Source organism: Tachyglossus aculeatus, chromosome 9, assembly GCF_015852505.1.
Source record: "Tachyglossus aculeatus isolate mTacAcu1 chromosome 9, mTacAcu1.pri, whole genome shotgun sequence".
Taxonomy (NCBI): Eukaryota; Metazoa; Chordata; class Mammalia; order Monotremata; family Tachyglossidae; genus Tachyglossus; species Tachyglossus aculeatus.
The window spans coordinates 51460406-51475998 of record NC_052074.1 but is presented as its reverse complement, the minus strand read 5'-3'; the positions used below and the strand labels follow the sequence as shown (position 1 = coordinate 51475998).

Here is a 15593-nt window from a genome sequence, read left to right as displayed (position 1 = left end):
ACCAATACTACATGAATGGGATGTGAATTCAAGACACTGCAGGTGCTCATCCTCAAGACTACCATCTCCTTCGCCCACACAAAATGAAAAATTGCCTCTATCATCTGAAAGACAAGGACATTGGAAAGGCTTAAACTACTAACAAACAAGCATCACTTCAACCTTTTCTTTTTTTTAAGGTTTGAATTTTTTAAAAAATTACAGAGACAGGTAGTATAGATACAAAACAAAATATGCCCGGCCTTTGCTGTTGGGAAAGGTGAGGGGGTAAAAAAGTCAATGGAATTGCCACAATGAAGACACTCTCAATGTAATTCCAGATATTAACAGGGAGTGCCAGGTCAAGAAAAAATAATAATCCCGTACTATTCCCCGGATAAACAGTGCTCAAAGGAACTATGGTTATGTGGGAAAAAAACCCTCTTCCTACATTTAACATCCCTTTACAGATGACCTTTGAAATATTACTCAGATGCCAAAGGAATAATGTGCTTCGGGGCACCTAAAAAGATTTACATATTGCGCTGGAGAGTAAATGGTCTGTCATTCTTTTTGAATCAAAACAAGTCACAAAAGCAAGAAGAGAATGAAAGGGGATGAGAGGGGATGGTGTGAAGTGGGAAGAGCAGAGACAGCATGAAGGGGAAAAAGAGAGAAGTGGGGAGAGAATTGGGGTGTGCAATGAAAGAAAGAGACAAGGTCCAGAGACAGGGAGAGAATGGCAGAAAAAGCACAAAGAGGGCCTGAGAAGAGAAATATTGACTGCAAGTATTCCCCCCTTCTCAACTAATAATAAATAGTACCTAGAGCATGCCAATATATGTAGGGTACTGAACCAAGCTAAGTTTTGGGGAGTACACGATAGAAGCTAATGACATGCTCTCTCTAATCATAAGGAGCTCAAAATCTAATAACAAAGACTACCTTATATAAATAATTTACAAATATTCTCATTTCTCTGGTAATGCAGTGGATACATTCTTGATGAACCCGGCGTTAATACTTACATTGCAATGCGTATGCCCTGACTGAAGCTGTGTACCAGGCACACAGCCGGTTTTGTTGTGTTGCCGGAAAAATGGTCCCTAATTCTCCAATAGTGTTCTATTCCTAACACGCGTTATGAGAGAAGTGACTCTAGTGGGAGCAGGAGGAATGTAACTGGTAGTAACAAGAATATATATGGATGAAATGGATGGGGAAAAAATACATGACTAGACATATACGCATTAAGTTCCGTGGATGGATTTAAATGCAAAATTGCTTAGGATGGGTGTTATGTTGATGAGACTTGCTGTTGATCTGGGGATTATCACAATATCCTTGCCCTCCATGGTATTTTATCTAAGGGGGTCAGTACCTCCTTCCTTCTACCTCTTGCGGTGCTGGGTTTGTGTAAAGGTTCCTGGAACCACAGGAAGGGAAACAGATGAGCAGATGGTTTATCACTTTATCAGAAAGTCACAGGCAACTACAAATACACTGCAAACAGCAAACCACACTTACTGGACTGACATTACTTTTACACACCTTTGAGGTGCAAGCAACTTCCTCTTTTGAAAGAGCAGGGTTGTCCCCTCAAACGTGTCATCAATTAAAAAAAATATCACCTTTGGCTGTAACTCTTTTACAGAAAGGCAGCATGGCTTAGTGGGTAAAGCATTCATTCATTCATTCAATCATATTTATTGAGCACTTACTGTGTGCAGAGCACTGTACTAAGGGCTTGGGAAGTACAAGTTGGCAACATCTAGAGACAGTCCCTACCCGACAGCGGGCTCACAGTCTAGAAGGTGGAGACGGACAACAAAACATATTAATAAAATAAAATAAATAGAATAGTCAGTATGTACGAGTAAAATCAATAGAGTAATCAATCTGTACAAAAATATATATAGGTGCTGTGGGGAGGGGAAGGAGGTAGGGTAGGGGGAATTGGGGGGGAGAACCTGAGGTTGTACCCGGGAATGTGAGGAGGTGGGCGGGTTGTCCGCTGGCCCCCAGGGCATCCACCAGCTTCCAGCACTGGGTGGTCTTGCCGGCCCGGTTCATGCCCTCCTCAGAAGGACCTAGGTCCTTATCCCGGTTCTGCCACAAGTCTGCTGTGTGACCTTGAGCAAGTCACTTAAATTCTCCAGGCCTCAGTTCCCTCATCTGTAAAATGGGGATTACGAGTATGAGCCCCATGTGGGCCAGGAACTGTATCCATCCTGATTAACTTGTATCTATCCCAGCGCTTAGAACAGAGCTTGGTACACAGTACGCACTTAACAAATACCATGATTATTATTGTTATTAACAACTCCTATTCCATGAAAGTGCAGATATTAGTAAATGTCCTAAACTAAAAATACCAAGATTTCATCCCCGCTAAATAATTTAGGGAATACACTGTAATAGAAAGTTTTACGATCACTTGAAATACTTACGGGTAAAATGCTTAAAAGTGGGTGGACGTACGCTTTCGCCACTGCCTGTTCCGTCACAGCTAGAAACTTCATCATCTGATTCCCACACCGAGGAGCAGGATGAGGCGTCCTCAACTTCTTCAAACTTCCTCTTTAAAATTCCACTCATAGCTGCAACACTGTCACATGTACCTGCACCAGGATCAGAAGCAATGAAGCATTGAAACATATGACCGCTGACTGGGCAGCCAAGGTCTCTGAAGTCATTTATATGGGTTTTAAACATTTTTTTTTAAATCACATAAGCCAGGCTTCTATATCCACTCTAAACGGATTCTTATTTTTGATATTTCTATAATTGACTTAGGAAATTCACGAAGCAGTTGGCCTTATTTACCTCCAGCTATAAAAACAAAAGCTTTCTGGAAAGAATCAAAATGAGGCTATAGGATTAGAGCTATACATAAGGAAATAGGGACAGGTATTTTGAAATGCCAAAGCAGGAATCAAAGGTGTTGATTTGATTTGTTCTGTTCAAGTATGTGTTGTTCCTGACACGGGGCTCAATTCTGAACAAAACAGATCATTCAGTTACTTGCAGTCATACTTACAGTGCATACAGATTAGAGCCCTTCAGGGAGATTGGGTTTTAGAGGTACACAGGCACACACTTTCCTAGGACTCTGTCCCCTAGAAATAAAGTGTATCGCAGGGGATAACTCTGCCTTCAGAATTTCAATTCCTCATTGTGCTCCCAACAAAGGCCAAGAAAGCTACAGGGAACACCTATTTCTACCCACACTGGAGGGGGCCGTCTGCCACGGAATGGATTCATGCACCCCTTCAGCTTTGGCATTGAAATCCTACAGGCCTTCGTTTAAAAAGAAATTCAAAACTGATACAGTAAATAAAGAGGGACAAAGCCCCCCAAAACTTGAAATCCTACACACACACACACACTCGCCGCTTATGGGTTTTTTTTTTTTTTACAGAGGAGTACTATCTGATCTGGGGGGCAGGGGAACAGGGAGGAAGAAATTCTAATTTCCCATTTTCCCTTTCTCCAAGACATAGGTGTAATATCATAGATAGCACCAAAATAGAGTCATTCATTTTAGAGAACAGGCGCATTAACGGCATACTTTATATGCCTCTGTCTCTAGTGTATAGGAACGGAAAACAGTGAAAAAGGGATTCCTCTGTAGGATTCCACCAAGAATTTTGGTATAGAGTCCCACAGCTCAAAAAAATAGATGCTGATGGAAACTCAAGCTCTGGTATGCTTGACTGAGGAATTGGAGCACATATCCAGTTTTATGCACTACTTTGGACAATCAATCAATTATATTTATTGAGTGCTTACTGTGTGCTTGGGAGAGTGCAATATAACAGAGTTGGAAGACACTTTCACCGCCCACAAGGAGTTCACAGTCTAGAGGGAAGAGGTTCTTAAGAATTTCCCAGTTGATGAAGGAGGATCTGTGTGCCTATGAGAGGTGTGGTGGGAGTGCTGGACTGAAATCTGCCAGAAAGTCAATGGCAGAGGAAGGAAAACATGAGTCATTTACAACCAGTCTGACACCACTACCAAAGCCGTGCTGACTCCCACACCTAAGGTCACGGCATGTAAGTTGGCCACAGTGACAAAGGTCTTTGACGAGGAAGAAAAAATACTGGGGAGAAAGGAGGCAGAAGGGGAATATTTACCCATTTTTGTCCGCCTCCAAAAAAAAAAAAAAGAAGCCCTTATAATAAAAGTAGTACATTCCCATCTCCCTTACACCCATTTTTTTTCCTGCTGAAATTCACTGGGGTTATAACACTGAATTTGCGATATTGCAATTATTTCCATGGCAACAGACTGCAATATCATAAACAAAGGATTGTGACTCGACTGCAGGAGCAGCTGGATTGTGAGGGAGATTAAAGATTCTAGTCCCATTCAGATATCGCCAATAATAGGTGGGAAGAGAAAACATTGACAGTCTAAGGGAAGAGCATTTTTAGTATGATTGTCCTCCATTAAGCTTGCCCTCTCCACAAAGGCCCTCTTTAAAATGATGAAATGACTCTGGTCACTCTTAAAAATTCATTAAATATGGTATTTGAAAGAATTCAACTGGAATAAAATATTAAAAAATGGGGAAGTGTATACAATGCTCACAATCTTGGGATTCAGGACAGGAAAAAGTGAGAACCCAGGCAAGACCACTGCTCCTTTTGGCACATCAACAGTAAAATGGAAATACTACTAGTGACCCTACTTCATTGCCTTTTGAGAAATGACAAAATAATAAAACTTTCACAAGGTAGGTTCAAAGAGCAAGCTGCTAAAGGACAGCATTTAGGTTAATCTTCTAGCAATGCATACATAGATGCTGAACTGAATAATCAACTATCAAATGCAAAAACACCCAAAAGGACAATTTGTAACCTATTTTTACCCAACTGCTGCTCAATTAAGCAAGGGAGGTAAAGAGAAATAGCATGGCCTGGTGGCTAGAGCATGGGCCTGTGAGTCCAAAGGACCTGGGTTCATTCATTCATTCAACTGTATTTATTGAGCGCTTACTGTGTGCAGAGCACTGTACTAAGCGCTTGGGAAGTACAAGTTGGCAACATATAGAGATGGTCCCTACCCAACAACGGGCTCACAGTCTAGAGGGGGAGACAGACAACAAAACAAAACATGTGGGTTCTAATCCCTGCTCCACCACTTGTCTGCTGTGTGACCTTGGGCATGTCACAACTTCTCTGGGCCTCCATTACCTCATCTGTAAAATGGGGATTAAGACTGAGAGCCTTATATGGGACTGTGTCCAACCTGATTTAGAACAGTATGCAGCACATAGTAAGCATTTAACAAATACCACAAAAATGAAGTCATGCTGAAGCATAGAAATGAGATATTACCGGTTCTGAAATGTCTTTAATTTTGATTTGTTGTGTTGGGAAATGATTGCAACAAGACAAAATAATGGACAATTTAAGAGCAGTGAGAAGCTCAGTGGTTTATCCAAGGTCTGTCGGGAAAAAATTCTAACTAGAACTAAAAGTCTCTCTCAACCCTGAACCTTCTTCATCTGTGAAAAATGGGGATAAAATGCCCACCCACTTCCTCTCCTCCTCTTGCACTTGAGTCCTATGTGGGTCAGGGACTGGGTCTGATCTGTTTATAGGGTATATATCTCAGTGCTTAGCACAGTACTTGACACTTAATAAGCACTTAAATAACACTATTATTATTTCAACCACATCACTTCCACTTTTATAGTGCATACCTGCATTTTAACCTCACATGCTTTATTTCCCATCTCCAGGTCTGTTCCCCTGGTAACTTTAAGAAAATCTGCAATTTAAATGGCTTCACAGTGCAGTTAAACATGAAGATCTCAGATTCAAAATAAAAAAGCATTTACACTCTTAAAAAGAAAACAGTAATTCAACAGGAGGGAAGGCACAGCAGGCTCGTGTTTCTGTAATTTAGGTTCTGACACTTTTCACATATCTGACCTGGAAATCCTACTCTCTCTCCTCGGTAATAGTCTAGGGCCTCTTCAAAGATAGACACTAAATGTGGGCTATTTTTGCCTAAAGATTCCCCTGCCTTTCAACAAGACTGTAAGCTTGTCAGCCAAAGTCAACTGCACCCCTGAAAGACCACCTATGGAACTGGTATGGTACTTACAGATGGTTTAACCAACAATATACATAATCCTCAGGATGCCTTTTCAAAGTTCACACATTGCTGAGCCGGGTCAAAGTTAAACTGTAAAGCTCTTTAAAACCTAGTCACACTGTGCAAGTGACACTGGTTAAGGTCCGCAGGAAAGAGGAAGGGTCAAGACACAGTCTTCTAGACTGTGTGCCCACTGTTGGGTAGGGACCGTCTCTATATGTTGCTAACTTGTACTTCCCAAGCGCTTAGTACAGTGCTCTGCAAACAGTAAGTGCTCAGTAAATACGACTGAATGAATGAATGAAAGACCAGAAAGTCCGGAAATCATAAGCAGATTTCTTATCTATTTTCTCACCCACCAATGAGTAGTTCATTCAGTGAGAGCCACTTCTAGTGAAAAGGAAAAAACGTAGCCTGAATCGACCCAAATGGATATAGAACCATATGCGCTTAGAACAGTGCTTTGCACATAGTAAGCGCTTAATAAATACCAAAATTATTATGTACTGGATGATTGGTTGCTGCTGTTTAAGCCCTTTTATACCAGTGAACGCTTTAAATGGCTGTGGTTACCTAATCCTGTCTCCACCTCTAGACTGTAAGCTCCTTGTGGGAAGGGCTGCTTACTGCTGTTCAAATCCCTCTTATATCACTGAGCCTCTTAAATGGCTGTGGCTACCTACTCCTATCTCCCCCTCTAGACTGTGAGCTTGCTGTGGGCAGGAATGTGTCTGTTATATGTACTCTCCCAAGCACTTTGTACAGTGCTTTGCACACAATAAGTGCTTAATACAGTCGAAGAAGGGATCATGTATACTAACTCCATTGTACTTTCTCTCACCAGTGCTTAGTAAAGTGCTCTGCATACAGTAAAAGCTATAAATGCAAGATGCTATAAATACCACTGATTGATTGATTTGACTCCATACCCTTGTCTTACATTATCTCCTTCCAGGATGAAGTCATGAAGGAAAAGATCAAAGGAGCAGTCAATGCCACCTGCAGGTAGCATTAAGAGGGCTTAGTTGGTTTCTAATTTTAGAATCACAGAGGTGGAAGGGACTGTTTAGATGATAAAAGATCATTTAGTTCTTCCCCATGAAGAGAAACCAACCCAAAAAGATACAGTAGTTGCCGTTTCTTAAAAATCCCTACAGAAGACTATACCATCTGCCTTGATTATCACTGTCTACCTCTAGTGACTCAATTTTCTTTTAATGTCTAAACGAATCTGTCGCTAACATTTAAATGCCTTCTCTTGTCCTTTCCCTAGCAGAAGTAAAAACCAGCTGCTCATCACTCTTCTCTAAAGACTCAAAGTCCTCCCTCAGCTTCTCCTTTCTCTTGGACCAATTCTCTTGGACTGAATAGGTGAAGGCTCTTTCCCAGGGAAAGATATAATAATAATAAAATAATGATGGTATTTGTTAAGCGCTTACTATCTGCCCAGCTCTGTTCTAAGCACTGGGGTAGATACAAGGTTATCCGGTTGTCCCACGTGGGGCTCACAGTCTTAATCCCCATTTTACTGATGAGGTAACAGGCACAGAGAAGTTAAGTGACTTGCCCAAAGTCACACAGCTGGGATTAGAACCCTTGATCTCTGAATCCCAAGCCCATGCTCTTTCCACTATAAGAGGAATGAACTCTACTCCTCTAGGTGCCTCAAGTTATGGATTCGATCCCTTAAGTGCAGTTAAATGTAGCTCGACTCCAACATGACGCAGACCGACTGCACGCCTTTGCCACAAGGAAGAGGGAGAGCATCCCATTCTGCCAGCCTTTGTTGCTCCTCCTCGAGCCTCTGCGCCCATGGGTTCTAATCCTGACTCCGCCACTTGTCAGCTGTGTAACTTTGGGCAAGTCACTTAACTTCTCTATGCCTCAGTTATCTCATCTGTAAAATGGGGATCAAGAATGTAAGCCACATGTGGGACAACCTGATTACCTTGTATTTCCCCCCCCACCCCCAGCACTTAGAACAGTGCTTGACACATAGTAAGCACTTAACAAATGCCATTATTATTATTATTATTATTACCATTTCCAGTCTTGGATCTTCTCCTTTCTGGCTCACTGCCCTGACAGTGCAATGATGAGATAACCTCTCTTCAATGGTAGTCCTGGGCCTTATCTTCCTTTAGTCCCTCATCCCCTCACCAGCACAGTTGCAAATGATGTCATTCTCCCAACCAGAAATCTCTAATACAGGGCTCGATGGCCCAGTGCTGCAGTCACATTTATGATGTTCTTAGTATTGTACTCTAATAAAGCCCTGCACATTACTGAGCCTGAGAAATGACCTCAGAAGACTCCGTGCAGCATTTCAATGAACAGGACCTAGCTTATGTCTTTGAAACTATAGTCATCTTATCTTTTCCTGTCACGCTCACGTAAAATTCACCTTTCCTCAGTATGATTTGTTGGAAAGAGCATGGATCTTCAATCAGAACATCTAATTCCAGTTCTGCTACTGGCCTACTGTGTTCGACCTTGGGCAATTAATAATAATTGTGGTATTTGTTAAGCACCAATTACATGCCAGGGAGAGCTCTAAGTGCTGGGGTAGATACAAGATAATTGGGTTGGACACAGTCCCTGTTTGACATAGAGCCCACAGTCTCAATTTCCATTTTACAGAATGAGGGAACTGAGGCACAGAAGTTAAGTGACTTGTCCAAGGTCTCACAGCAACAAGGGGCAAAACCAGGATTAGAACCCAGGTCCTTATGATTCTGTGCTCTAGCAGATAGGCCTGTGCTCTATCTGCTAGGCCATGCTCATTTAACCTGACTGTGCCTTCATTCCTTAATTTATAAAATATGGATTTGAGCCTCTTAAGGGGCAGAGACCATTAGATCTGACTATTTTTTTATCTACCCCATTACTTAGCACAAAGTCAGTTCTTAATAAATATCATTATTATTGTTCTTCGGGCAATTTACCCTAGACTTTTCCTTATTAAAATTTACCCTGCTTTCATCATTCTATTTCGATTTGTCCAGGTGATTTGAGTTTTAAATCTAGCAACAGAGAACCAGACATCCTAAGCAACGTGGTGTCACCAGCAAATTTAATGAGCACACTCCCTATTTCATTATCATAATCGCTAATGAAACGACCTGGAACCATTCCCGATGGAATTCCCCTTGATGGGCCCCTTCCAAGGATGACACAATCACAGACACCTGGAGTACAATCTGTCCATTCACCATTCCATTAACACTAAACTGTATTTCCAGGATTTCTTTAGAAGTAGGTTATGAGGGGTCCCAGAAAGACCACCTCTATTTCCCCAGGTCCCTTGGACACAGACTTTTTGAGACGATTGGAATAAAATCATCAACAAAAAACAGGAAACTTGATTCAGCAAGAACAAATGACAGTAGTTAATAGTTAATTACTTCACCGGGCTGGGTTAGAAATAACTAACAAAAATGACCATATAGCACTCTGTAAATAAATGGTAATGCTGATGAAATACCAAAACTGTTTCACTGACAACTTTCTAAAGTTAGGAAACAAGCACATTTCCCATATTAAAGAAATATTTAATATCTATATCACATATTGAGAACTCAATAAGTAACAATAAATGTGGCATGCTGTTGGCTAAAATTGAAAAGTTGGGCCACTGGAAAATATTTTTCTGGTTTGGAAGTCATCTCTTACTAAAGAGCTCATTCATTATCAGTCATCAGTTTGACTATGACAATAAATTCAGTGTGAAAAAATAATGGCGTTTTCCCAATGACACTGTCAGCTCCTTAAAGTTTCTAAGATTATAACAGTAATTATAACATTTGTTAAGCGCTTACTATGTAAGGTCAATGTGGGCAGGGAACATACCTAACTGTTGTACTTGCCCAAGTGCTTAGCACAGTGCTCTGCACATAGTAAGCACTCAATAAATACCATTAATTGGTTGACAGATGCAAAAAGCACTGTAAAGCACTGAGGTCAATAGAAGAGAGTCAGGTCAGCCATAGTCCCTGTCCCACATGGGTCTGACCATTTAGGAGTAAGGGAGAAAAGACGGTTTATCCCTATTTTACTGATGAGAAAAATGAAGCATGAAGAAGTTACGTGACTTGTCCAAGGACACTCAGCTGGCAGACAATGAAGCCAGCATTAAAATCCAGATCCTGTGATTCTCAGGCCTGCACTTTTCCCATTAACCCACGCTGCTTCTACGTATTGACCAATTGACTGAATGGTAGATTGAGAGGAATCGAAGGGCATTCCTTTGTTCTCCTCCTATTGATGGTGTTTCTTCCCCACCATCCTCTCACCTTATACAGCAACTTGCATATTTAATTGTTTGTGTGCCAATCATATTCTACAGCTCCTTTAGAAGGGAAACTGTGCTGAGTATTAACTCTTTTCAGCTCTGACCATGTGACTTGAGAGGATATTAACCGGATCTCACAAAAGGCAGCTTTGGGGTTGGTTTCTAGTAATGTTATAGCCCTTCCCAAATATTACAAGCCAGGATCATCAAGGGCCTGATGATCTTAAACACCACTGGCTCATAAGTCTCACCAGGGCTGACCATCTTTCCCTGCCTTGAAACATGTAATTAATTCCCATGTTAATCCCTAATTCCACCGAGATTTACTCAAGCAGTAACACATGGAAAAATATGACAAAATTGCCCTTCAGTCACACTAACCATTTCCAACATCACGTCCAAGGCACTTACCCCAAAACACGTCACCTTACTATCATTCTAGAACGCATCACTTCCCAACATTTTCAACAAAGGACAGGTAGCATGACAAACTGGCACAGAAGTAGCAACCTCATGATGTTATAAAGAACAGAATTAAATCTTTCATTTTTCCTACAAGACAGTGAACAGGGCCACATAAAGCTCACCTACAAACCTGATAGGCTAATATTAACAAAGAACCATGAAGCAGTAATTACACAGTGATGAAAGACTACTTTTAAGTTGCCTGTCTTTTAGAGCTATTACTCTTCAAATAATTATTTCCAGGAATTTGACAATGCCCAAGACCTGTAGACCTCATACTAAACATATCTATTTGCTATACAATTTCATCATTCATTCACTTTACTGTGAGTCTTCTCTTTAATATTCTCTAAAGGTAAAATCTACCAAACTATTTGCTTTCATTCATTACATTAAAAATGAGATTTCATATCTTAAATTTAAAAGATGCTATATTGATAAACAAAATGAATATATTACATTTATCCTATTTGTAATTTAATTTAATGTCTGTCTTTCCCCATAGATTGTAAACTCCTTGTGGGCAGGGACTGAGTCTACCTACTCTATTATACTGTATTTTCCCAAGCATTTAGTATGACACTGCACACAGTGAGTGCTCAATGAATACCATTGATTAGCTGACAAAATATTTAAGTTACAAATGTAATTCATGTAATAATTTAGTGGTAGTATCGTTAATAAGATGTGATACTGTGAAAATAAAGCATTAGTTTTTGTGTATCAAATCACCAAACTGAAAGAGTTTATAAATTGTATTTTCAAGAAGTGGAAAAACATATTTAGTATGCTAGCTATCAGAGTAAGGTCAAATTCATCGGCAAAATTGTCACTTTTTCTTCATCACAGTTTAGAGCAAGATAAAGTTTTTTGGGACAACAGTTCTAAAAAATAATGAAAATGTGATAAAATGTAGATTAATAGTATCACCTAAAATAATCATTACTTGTGATTTTTACAAATTAAAAACACAATTTTTCAAATGCATTTGAAAATGTATTCCTTATGATATTTAGGATTCCATCTTAATCTCAGTATAATGTTCATTCCATCGTATTTATTGAGCACGTACTGTGTGCAGAGCACTGTACTAAGTGCTGGGAAGTACAAGTCGGCAACATATAGAGACGGTCCCTACCCAACAATGGGTTGCAATTTAATGATATCCTATGGCAGAACACATTGAACAACATTTGATTTGATATCAAGGAGCCTGCAAAAGCAAAGCAATGCCTTTCTATTAATGAAAACTAATGAGCAATGACCTTCAGATTCAGACAAAATTCCAACTATTTTGGAACAGGAGTAGGGTTAAAAATGTATCTTCCCAAACATTTGCCCAAAGGTAATTTTAAACAGAAAATAAATGGTAGGCTCCCATTAAAAAGCTTCCCTTAATATCTTCCAAGTACTTAATCAAAAAAAAAAATGGAAGACGGTAGTTTACTCTTCAAATAGATGTCACATACCTGTTCCACTCATCCGCATTTCTGCCTTTTGCTGGCCAGGAACCTAACTGACAGTGATGCTCTCGCCAACCTTCTCCCCAGTACATAGAACACATTCTCTGTTTCTTTTCCCAATAGGCTACCGTAAGAGCTATCCCAGTTTTCACATTTCCACCAGGAAATGTTTCTGATCAACCAGAAACGGACTGGGCAGGCTGAATGAGAATGGGCAGATCTGCAGTCCACCCTGAAATATAAAAACCATTAAGGAAATAATAAAAACTAATAACAAGATAGCCTGCTTTTATTCAATATCTTTCCCACAGTGATTATTAAACGGAAGATATTTTTAGGCGAAGAAAGCGAGATGCATCTGCAGCGGTCGGTTTCCAAGGATACGGAATAATTTAAAAACATGTGGAACTCTGCTCTCTAATTTTCATTAACTCCCCTTCATTCCTGGAGGTATCCTTAGTCAGGATTTAATTTTAAAAGCTGTAACTAAATAGATAAAGAATATTTTAAGAATCGATCTTAACAAGTAGTCTAGCTCTACTTATGTAACACTGAATTGTGACCTAAAGACTAGTGCTTTTATGATTTCAAGAGTCATATTTCATACTCAATCTGCAGGAAACCATAACTGGAAGTACTGCAAAAATCAAGGTATTTAAATGATTTTGAAACAAGATTAAGATATTTTATCCTACTAGATCAATAAGTATCACTTTATGCAAGTGTCTTAATTTAGTGTGTAAAAACTACTTTTCAGTACTCCTAATAAATTAGTATTTTTTTCCATATTTTGCCTGAGCCTCTCTTTCACTGGTTTAATTAATGATTGCAAAAAAAGTTGATGTAATTGAAATTTGGTTGAAGTTTACTTCCACCTTATTAGTTTCTGTAACTTAGATTTAATGACAGGGATTTTTAATCAGTGCCGAAAGGAATTCATTTTAAAGTATCAAAAGCGGATAAATGAAACTACTAAGCCACATCAAAAGGAAAAATGGGTTTTCCTAAAAGATGTCTGAGGGGTGTATTAACCTGATTTTGGTACTCTTCTAAGATTCAAAGAAGATCCACCTACCAGATTTACGTTTTGAAGGAAGTGTTTTTCAAGCAACTACCTCTATGGATTATCAATTGCATCTAGAATAGTGTAAATATTGAGAGAAAGCATCCTAGCATGTTCTAATTCAATTAGCAATGTTAAACCTTGAATCGGATTTTTAAAGCCGTATTAGCTTGTAGACATCAGCCGCAAAGGATGGGTATGTGCATATAGATATCTAGCTATATATCTATATAGATATATGGAAGGGGAAGCAGTGTGGCTCAGTGGAAAGAGCCCAGGTTTCAGAGTCAGAGGTCCTGGGTTCTAATCCCACTTATCTGCTGTGTGACTTTGGACAAGTCACTTAACTTCTCTGTGCCTCAGTTACCTCATCTGTAAAAATCGGGATTAAGACTGTGAGCCCCACCAGTGCTTAGAACAGTGCTTTGCACATGGTAAGCGCTTAACAAATACCATCCTTATTATATCCCCCCGCAGTGCTTAGACTAGTGCTTTGCACATAGTAAGTGCTTAACAAATACCAGCATTATTATCTATATAGATAGATGGCTATATATAGATATATATAGCTTCCCCTCCCCACAGTATCTGAATATATGTATATATGTTTGTACGTATTTATTACTCTATTTATTTTATTTGTACATATTTATTCTATTTATTTTATTTTGTTAATATGTTTGGTTTTGTTCTCTGTCTCCCCTTTTTAGACTGTGAGCCCACTGTTGGGTAGGGACCGTCTCTATATGTTGCCAACTTGTACTTCCCAAGCGCTTAGTACAGTGCTCTGCACACAGTGAGTGCTCAATAAATACGATTGAATGAATGAATAGCTAGATATATATATATATATATATATATATATATATATATTTTGTAGCACTAGATAATTTAGCCTTTACTGATGATAGTCGACGAAAGTATATCAATTAAAACGGGATTTAAAAGAAAAACACACTATTGGATCCTCAAAAGACCTGTAAGCATTTGAGAGTCGAACACACCTGCCTGTTGTCCAGCACGAGAGACAATTAAGCAGCAGCTGCATCTGTTTGATGGCACCAACCCCCAAAACACACACACACACCACACACACACACACACAGTCAAAACAGTTGCACAAAGTAAACTGCTCCCCAAAAGCATCATTCCAAAAATTCCCAACCAACTAACCGGAAAAAACTACCTCCCCCCTCCCAATTCAGCGGATCCGTGCCATTATTCCATCCCACCACGAGTCACTTACAATGGAGCTCAGTCCATTTTCATTCAGTTCCTTTCCTCCCAGCCCTTGGCATGGATGGGGATATCCCCCTCCGGGGCGTCTAGCTCTGTGCCTCGGGCTTCATTTTGAGGGATTAGCAGGCCCCCTCCCCACCCCACCCCCCCAAAACTGGATTCTCCTCGGGGGGGGGGGGGGGGCATCGGCTTCCAAAGTTGGCCCCTCGAACCGGCCATGCGGCTGCACGGATCGGGCTGGGCCGGAGCCGAGGTCCGTGATGCAGGGAGGATTTAGGAGAGATCGGGGGAGTCGCTTTTGCCTTGGGAAAAGGGCCTCGATTGCGACGCGGAAAGCCTGGCCAGGGAAGGATTTTTTTTTCCCGTTTTACCTGCGAAAATTGGGCTGCTCTCCTTCAGCCTGGTCAGCGCCGACAGGAGCGTTTACTCCTCCTTTGGCCCCCCTCCTCCCCCTGTTCCTCCTCCTCCTGTTCCTCCTCCTCCTCCTCTTGCTCCTCCTCCTTCTTCTAATAATCCTCCACCTTCTCCTGCTGCTGCTTCTCCTCCTCCTTCTCCTAATCCTTCTGCTCCTGCTCCTCCTTCTCCTAATCCTTCTTCTGTTCCTCCTTCTCCCACCGCTTCTCCTCCTCCTAACCTCCTCCTCCTCTTGTTCCTTCTCCTTCTCCTCCTGCTCCTTCTTCTCCTAATCCTTCTTCTGCTCCTCCTTCTCCTAATCCTTCTTCTGCTCCTCCTTCTCCCACTGCTTCTCCTCCTCCTAACCTCCTCCTCCTCTTGTTCCTTCTCCTTCTCCTCCTGCTCCTTCTTCTCCTAATCCTTCTTCTGCTCCTCCTTCTCCTAATCCTTCTTCTGCTCCTCCTTCTCCCACTGCTCCTCCTCCTCCTAACCTCCTCCTCCTCTTGTTCCTTCTCCTTCTCCTCCTGCTCCTTCTTCTCCTAATCCTTCTGCTAATCCTCCTCCTCCTTCTCCTCCTGCTCCTTCTTCTCCT

At 40.7% G+C, this 15593-nt stretch overlaps 1 protein-coding gene across 2 annotated transcripts in view; it reads right to left on the bottom strand.

Moving 5' to 3' along the window:
• Nucleotides 1–15048, bottom strand: part of CSRNP3 (cysteine and serine rich nuclear protein 3) — a 132649-nt gene extending 117601 nt beyond the window's left edge. The window contains exons 1-2 of one of the 2 annotated variants that reach the window (XM_038751804.1): nt 14980–15048; nt 2430–2600 (exon numbers count right to left, since the gene is read on the bottom strand). The gene's annotated coding sequence lies outside the window, so the exon portion shown is untranslated. Of the gene's footprint in view, nt 1–2429; nt 2601–12312; nt 12369–14979 lie in introns of those variants that run through there. The other variant, XM_038751805.1, reaches the window with a different exon arrangement.
• Nucleotides 15049–15593: the final 545 nt, after the last annotated feature.